At 40.9% G+C, this 8,655-nt stretch overlaps 1 long non-coding RNA gene across 1 annotated transcript; it reads left to right on the top strand.

Moving 5' to 3' along the window:
* Positions 1-470: 470 nt before the first annotated feature.
* LOC137193449 (uncharacterized) lies at positions 471-1,884 on the top strand. Its single transcript, XR_010930831.1, has 2 exons — positions 471-1,457; positions 1,734-1,884. It is a non-coding gene; the product is annotated as an uncharacterized lncRNA (long non-coding RNA).
* Positions 1,885-8,655: the final 6,771 nt, after the last annotated feature.

Here is an 8,655-nt window from a genome sequence, read left to right as displayed (position 1 = left end):
AAGTCAATGGAAAGATGCGAGTGGGTGCAATTAGATGCATATTTGCCTTGGGCGGCACAAACTGAGACAAAGACGAAAAAAACTTGCACTTTATATTCCATAACTCTCTGACCTCATAAACACACACAGACAAGAGGAAAAATGAGATAAACTGGGGGAAAATAACTGAAACTGCTGGAGTTCCTGGAGAGTCAAACACCCTCCACATATGCAGTTGGTTTGTATGTTTCTAGCTAGATTACAGCTAATGTCTGTGCACTGTAACTAGTTGGTCCATTGGCTGTTTGGAACAAAATAAACACAGACTAGCTGGGCAGATGGTACAGCAACCAAATTTGCAAAAGTAATACAAATTCACCTTCATATGTCTCTTAGCCAAGTGTCACGAACTGGCTCAGAGTCAGCAACAAAAGAAGGGAATCATACATGAATAAAGCTTCTGAAAAAATTACATTTATTGTCAACTAAAATATAAAATATGATAATGTTAGTCAGCTAAATCAGTAATGAATGCAATGTGTGGATTAGTGAAATGTGTGATGTGTGCAAACGAAACAAAGCAAAACAAAACTCCAACCCATCTGGCTGGTAGAGGCCTGGGAGGAAGAGAAGAAAGAGGTTAACGAAGAAGAGACTTAAATAGGCTGGAGGTCTAAACCACACAGGTGCAGGTATTTCTGGAGGTCTAAACTACCCAGGTGCAGGTATTTCCCTGACGGCCTCTCCAACCCCGCCCACTGGCTCCTGAGCCAGGAAGCCAAAGCAACTTCTTAAGCAAAAGGCAGAGAGAGGGACATCACACAAATCACAGCAGGACCATGACTATTTAATCTGACAATGACTATCTGGAAAGACATAAATATCATGCGGTCCGATCCTTGTTTGAAAACTATTGAGTCATACCTGAATCATATAATAATCCATGGCCTGTTTTAGGTCTCAACACAAACATTTAATTGTCTTTATTATTAAAGTTCAGACTATATTCTGTTGAAAATGGCAGAACCATCGAGCTGTCATCTTCTAGAACTGTTATGGATGTGCTGCAATTTGAATCTAAACAAGAATGATGCACTCACTGAGGAAAATGGCTGCTGTCAATTATTTCCCTTCTATCCATGACAAAACATCAGAAAACAAAAAGATGTGGCCTCTCATTCAGCCTAAACTTAGACAGCCTCATCAAATGATCCGCACTGCAGATTCTGGTGAGAATTTCCACAACGACGCTCAGCGAAACAGATCATCCGCTCAGCAGGTTGAAGCTCCGGCGGTCAGGACAATATTCGACTGTTTGGCGGTGCCTGATTACCGACCGCTGGATGCCTTCAGTGTGACAGCAGAGGATCCTGGGCCGGCCCCATGGAGCGAGGCAGAAGATATCTGTGAGCTCTCTATCAGGCTGAAAGAAATCGAGTTATGCAACATGATAGGAGAGACCTCTGTCATCCCACAATGTAAGTAGACAATGATAATAATTACCTGCGCTGCTATTAGACAATTCAATAGGCCATTAGTTCCAGGGTTGAGTTGCTTTGAAGTCATCGTCAATATATCATTTAGACATGATCAATAGAATAAGACAGCTTTACAGTCTCTTCAGTTCATCTGAGTCAATGACATGCACAGAGGAAAAGAGATATTGGAGAAAAGGAGTGATGTTGTCATTCGTATACCATATTTTATTTAATCGGCTCTGAATCTGCCTGTCTGATGGTCTCTCTCTGTTTCAGATACATTTCTGAGGAATATCAAGTATTGCAGGGTCAAGCAGAGGAGAAAGCAGAAATGGAAGAACCCGTTATGAAGCCAGAAAGACATTATTTTTAATAGATGCAGCTCACTTCTTGTGTAAATTTATTGAATAAACACCTGTCAACCATCTTTAAGCCAATATCAAACCATATACAAGCTTTTTTAAATCTAACATCAGTGACCTTTCTCAGTTATCTAGCAAGAGATTGTGTGGAAGTGTTCAAGTTTAATATAAAAATGTTGTTTTTATGAACTTGTATGTATAATTTCTACTTAGATGCACTGTATGCAAGTCATTTCAATAACTATAAAGGGTTCAGTGCATTTAAAAGTTTATTCATCTAAGGTTTGTGGTTATAATTACAACAGGTGGGTCAAAGCAACATTGATTCAACACACAGCAGGAGTTTCTAGACCAATTTGTGTAACACAGAGCCACCTGGGGACGAGGTTATGCTGTCACATTAAACAGAGCAGCTCCAGCACTGAATATCACCTGAATACATTTATGAGGGAGAAGCTTTTGGTTTGAATTCTGCAGATGGTCAAGAAAAGGCCCTGAAAACAGAAGAGAGGGGTAGGCATGCAGAGAGAGCCAGCAGAGCAATCTGATAATGAAAATCTACTGAGAGTATAGACAGCAGGGGAATCAGATGATAAAAAAACATGTTGAGAGCGAATACAGTGTAGGAATTCCAAGTCCTGTTCAAGAAAATCGATACAATAGGTCATAATGTCAGTCGCCAAAAACGAACTACAGTTACGTTTGTGTGACAGACGCCATCTAGTGGCCGTAGTAATTATGACCTGGAGAAGTGGCGCAATTCAGATGACGTCTATATAAGGTGACATATTCATTCATTTCCATATTCGGAGGTGGCGGGTTGGGTGGCAGGTTAGAACCTAACTTGCAAAAAGTGGACTTAGTGGACTTTGCTGCAGGAGACTGCTGTTAGCTTCCCGTTTCCAACTGCGAGACGGGACAGTTTTTTAAAAACTGTGACTATGATTGTTGTGGTGTTTACTGTTGCCATGATTTAAAAGGTTGCCTAACTTTAAGGAAGTAGTAGCTTTCACCCACACCATGTTTCAAGTGATCATTTTAACCCAAACCATGATCTTTCCCTAACCCTAACCAAGTGGTTTTTGTGCCTAAACCTAACCAGACCTTAACCACAGAGTTGTCACATCATAAAACATTGTTCACTAACTGAGACCACACCGAGAACATTAGATTTCAATAGTTTAATTGAGATAATGAAAGAGAGCTGATATGTTGATGGATGGGTTGGAGAACCTGATGAAGGATTAGGGATGGAGGGATGAAGTGATGGGGGGAGGAAAGGGGTGAGGTGTGAGAGTTGAGGAACATAGAATGGAGGGTTGAGGGACGATGATGGATGTATGGTATGTCGACTGGACGACGACTGCCAACAGTAGGGAGGTAGGAGGGAACAGGGGGGAGAGGTTGAGACTCTGAGTGGGGGAACTGTCTCTCCAGTCCATCGCCTGGATAGAGCCCCCTTGTTCCTGTGTCAAAACGGAGGAGAGAGGATGGTTGATGAAAAAAGAGGGGTTAGGGTGGGAGGGACTTGCAACTGAGGCGAGGGGAGAAGAACGGATGGGGTGTGCCTAAATACTTTGTTGTGTGGAAGTGGGATGTGTACTTGGCGTGGTCTCTGTCCCCGAACCTTGTTTATGAATCTATAAACTTCATTTATTTTTAAAAGTGATTAGACAAATTATGTTGTCCTACAGATTACCGCTAATAGAGGCAGTGTCGCTCCTCTATTAAATGCTCCCATGGGTCAATCTGGACTGCATGGTCAAACAACCTACAAGGTTGTTTAATTTGGAGGACTTGTTTGGGGAATCAGGTAACACTGAAGCCAGAGTCTGTCAGAAACAAGGGATCACAACTTGTACTCACACACAAACACTCATCACGAACATCACAAACCTCGGTAGCCTGCGGGCACACTGCACACAGAGAAACCAGCTGGCTGTTTAATGTTTAAATCAGCCGGCTGAGGCATTTTAAATCTATGTGAACCTGAGATGTACTAAAACATAAAGGAAACAGCAGGCTCCTCAACGCAGAAAGATTTGAAAGACTTAACAATGAGAGTCAAACACAAACAGTGACACACAGCAGGAGAGTTAGAGAGATACGGAGAGAAAGAAAATGGAAATTCATAAAATTTAGCAGCAGAAAAGAGAAGAGAACAATAGATACTCACATACTCAAATAGCTTTGCTCTCTGGAGTTCAGGGCCCATATTTATCAAATTTCTCAGAATCACTCCTAGGAATTTAACTGAAAGTTAACTTAGGACTGAAAATACTCCTACCTAAGAGTAGGACTTAAGACTCATTATGTCAATGTCACTGTTTTACGACACTCAGAGCCACAAAGTAGAAACTACAATGACATGTTGTAGCTCTCTGATATGGATATGTACACCACTGTATGGCATCTTCTCTTCCACTCTCCGATTCCCATTTAACTACACCTCCTGTTAACTTGGACCTTTAACCTGGGAAATGCACCATGTGAACTAGCCTGTATCTAGCCTAGATTAAAAAAAAAAAAAGATTTAAGAACTTATACAAATATTTTTGATGTGATGAAGTTGACATTCAGCAGTCTTTCCAGCCAGGAGGACATGATTGTGTTCATGAGTTTTTGTCCTCTCGCGCATGCGCAATATCTATGTAAGCGCAAAACACCTCAGTCTTTCAACACACTTATTCTAATCAAGCTTTCATAAAACATCTCACAGAATATCTCAGCCTGAATACCATTTCCTGGACCTCTCCTAAATATCGACCGAGATAGGAGTGATTTCCTAAGTTAAGAAAGTTGAAAAGATGCTCTTACTTTTGGCCAGTTAGGAGTGATTTCCTACTCTGAGAAGTTAGATAAATATGGCCCCAGAACTTCTTCTTTCCTCTAGTGAAGAAAAATACTTTACCATCTCAGTTTTATTAAGTTTTTACTATGGATGAAGTTTCTCCTGTGAAAAGAGAAACTAGAATGATTCTATTTCTGTTTTGTTAATTGAAGATTAGTTGATGCTCAACATCCCTTCAGGGGCCAGTTTCCCAAAGAGATTTTAGACTCAGCCGGGTATATACTGTGCTGTTTTGGGCTGTACCAGACGAAAGATGACCAACATGAAACGTGGTGATATCTTTGGTTGTGGCTTCAAAACAGCAGTCCTGCATCACATTGTGAAAGAGGTTCAAAGATGGCCGTTGTCATGGTCTTGCAACCAAAGATAGCCTGGGACAAAATTCTGACAGTGTGAAATTTAGGATAAACATCTTACAATGTGACTGCTGCTACGACCTACGTTTACTAACCAACCAATAGGAATGCAGCATGAAATGACGCACTGATCAACGCGACACTAAACTCAATGATGGAGGTAAAAAGAGCAAAATTAAATGTTTGGGATTGCAACAAAGAAGAAAGTCTTGTTGAGTTGTGGCAGCAGAAGCCTTGTTTGTATGATGTGACCTCCAGCTGTTGTCATGACAGCGCCAAGAAGGACGTAGCAAGGAAAGCTCGATTCTTGCTTAGCTTTATTGTTTACCACTGTAGCGGCGCAGATGGATGACACACGCTGATGACATTTTCTTGTATATTGACTTGTGTTATAGCCTACGATTCAGTAGGTGTGATCATTATACAGTCTACATACATCAAACTTGATGTTATACACTGGTTTATTAGATCCATGTCACAGTGTGGCTTGCAATAAACTTATAAGATTGCTGAAATCTCACAGTCTGTAGGCGCCTTTAGCCAGACTTGATTTTACTCTCAGATTAGTCTAATGTAAGTTAGACACTTTCACAAAAATAATGAAAAACAGTGACACCTGCTGACCAGTGCCATTGACTCAAAACAGCAAAACGTGGCTCATAATTGGTGGTTTTCTAACAACGATGTGGAGCAAATAAAAAGAGGGGAAAGAGTTTTTAGAGAGCAGTGAAACTGCAGTGAGGACATTGCCAGAAAATCTCCTGAGCCTGACTAACGAGTTAACAGAATTACTAAGTCCTGCCACATTAGGTTGTCACAGCATATGAGCTCGGCAAAAGGTCTGTACGGCACTGAAATTTTATTCTACTGGAAGTTTTTTGTTTCGTTGCACTCTGTTACATTGAATTTGCCCAGTAAAATGTCCATGACGCTTTGGGAATTATTTTCCAAAAATATTTAACAATTCTTTCAACACCTGTCAATTCAGATTTGTTTCCTGCAGTTTGTTCAGATTACTCCACATTTGTCTCGAATGAAAGTTGAGTTTTTTCAGGTTCATCAGTTAACTGGTGCCGCTAGAGACCAGATGGCCTCACTCTCACTTGGCCAAATGAATTAAACTAAGCTGAGTAAAGTGTTCAGAAATGGACTAAACACTTCCAAACATGCTTCTGTTTGATTGAGCGCTCGTTCAGCCAGTGACTCCCAAAGGGTCCCTCACTACTAAACCATCTTCCCTGTTTCTGCCAAAAACAGTTCACAGAGGAATTTGTGTCTCTGAGCTGCCAAGTTAGTCGGTCAAAGCTGTCGTCAGGTTTTGAACGAGTGTTTGCAGTGCTGACTTTTAGAGATACATGCCGTGATAACAGCCTCTCTCTAAATGTCAATAGGACAAAAGAAATCAGGAAAGGAGAGGAGAAAATCACATTTCCATCAGTGGGTCATCTGGTGAAGTTTTTGATAGTTTAAGGATTCTTGGCATACACATCTCAGACTCCCTCACACGGTCTGTCAACACCAATTGCATCTTCAAGAAAGCACAGCAGAGACTGTACTTTCTGAGGCGACTTAAGAGGTTTCGTATGAGCACCAAAACTCTTGTGAACTTTTATCTCTGTACCATTAAGAGTGTCCTGACAGGCTGTATCACAGTGTGGTTTGGCAACCCGACTGCTCAGGACTGCAGACTGCTACAAAGGAGAGCAGCAAAAAATCACTGGCATGGAGCTACCGCTATTTAATAAGATTTACCACCACTCGCTGCAAAAGGAAAGCTCAAAACATCATTAAGGACACCAGCCACCCTGCTCATGTTCTGTTCTCGCTCCTTCCATCTAAAAAAACGTTACCAGACCATCAAATCACACACCAACCGTCTCAGTAACAACTTCTCTCCACAGGCAGTCAACTTACTGAACAGCTGACGCACCCATATGCACTTTGTTGTTATGGTGTACTGTATATTATGTTTATAATGCATACATATAAATGTGTACATGTGTAGGTCTGTAGATTTTATATAGCATTTTGCTGTTTTGGGATGATGTGTCCTTTATGTTAAGGTAGAGAGAACCATAGCATAAGTATTTCATTGTATTTTTAATACACAGGACAATAAAGATGAGCTTGAACCTGAACTTGATCCCTGCAGAGAGACAACACGTTACTTCTGCACCACACGGTCATCAATGGAGAGTTTTTTCCCTCACCATGGTAACTTCCAAAATGGCTAAATAGAGATGTTGAATGGACTTTTGAAAAACAGAAAGGAGAGAGGCATGAGAATGAGCCGAGTGAGAGGCTGTTTTGGTTGTGAATAAAGCAGAAACTAAAGGAAAGATTATGAGTAAATATAGTACATTATGTAGTGATTAGTGTTTTCACTTTGCTAAATTTCTACAGCTAATCATTATAGCCATCAGTATGTACTATATGGGGTCAAAGCTGCAGTGTGCTCTCAGTTATCAGTAGATGATGGAGTAAACTGAAGTATTAAAAGCTCAAAGTGTCTCTGACATGAAGAGTCAACTTGCTGCTGAATGATGTGAGTTGTTTTTTTTTTTTTTTGTGGCTGTTCCTGAGCCACTGCCTCGCCCTTTTGTCCACACTCGTATTTATGTTGAATACGAGATGGAGCGAGTTGGTGATCGATGCACTCTGACTCTGCTTTATATTCACAGCAGCAGCTGCAGGCTGTTGGAGGCCTGCTGCCCGACCGGCCGGCCAGTTGGCTGAAACAGAAAAGACACTCAGAGTTTCTTTGAGAGTGGAGCAGAGATCAAGCTGCTGGCTGCCAGACGAGAGGGAGAGAAATCAAGGAGTTTGACAGAGAAGTCAGCTCTTCTGGGTACTGTACGCTGACGTATAGAATTGTAAGTTGCGAGGACGGGAATAAGGGGGGTTGCTCCTCTGTCTGCTGTTAAGTAAAGACCCATTTAAGTCAAATACCACTCTGAGTTATGCAGTGTCTACATGAAAAATGCATTTTTTCTGAGCTTTCTAGACATAGTTCAAAAATGCATGCATGCTCGTTATCACATAAGAAATGTTACAGCTTCCTGTGGGTGTGTATGTGTGGTATCAAGGTGGAGGGGCGATGAGGTGGGTGCCGTGCAGAGGCTGGAGTTTGAAAGTGATGTCAGATTATGTTGACACACATATATAACAACCCCGAAAACTTTCTCAAAATTCTGCTGAGACATGATCAGGCAATGAAAGAACTCATCATTATAAACTGTGATAAAACCAATCACATGTTGTCATTAACCTGCTTTTACTGCATGTTTATTTCGTCAGACGACAATACAATTACAAAATAGCGATTTGATTGTTGTCTCAGTGCATTGATGCAGGAACCAACCATTCACATGGACAACAGGAAGCATCTATAGAACAAGATCAAATCAATTTTATACCTATTCAGTTGTTTGACAACAGAAACTGAAAAATATGTACAATGAGAACAACTTATAAGTTGAGACTGAACAGGTTTAACCAACACCAGGTGCATCAGCTAGGTGCTTTTTCATTCACTGGTTTTTATTTTCATTTTCAATTTTCACATAAAAATGGCTGAAAATTCGAAAAAAAATCTCTAAATATTTCAAAAATGTTTTTACACTTGGCTG

The sequence above is a fragment of the Thunnus thynnus genome, chromosome 12 (genome assembly GCF_963924715.1).
Source record: "Thunnus thynnus chromosome 12, fThuThy2.1, whole genome shotgun sequence".
In the NCBI taxonomy this organism is placed as follows: domain Eukaryota; kingdom Metazoa; phylum Chordata; class Actinopteri; order Scombriformes; family Scombridae; genus Thunnus; species Thunnus thynnus.
Note: the sequence above shows the minus strand (reverse complement) of the source record. Positions and strands in the feature narration are given on the sequence as shown.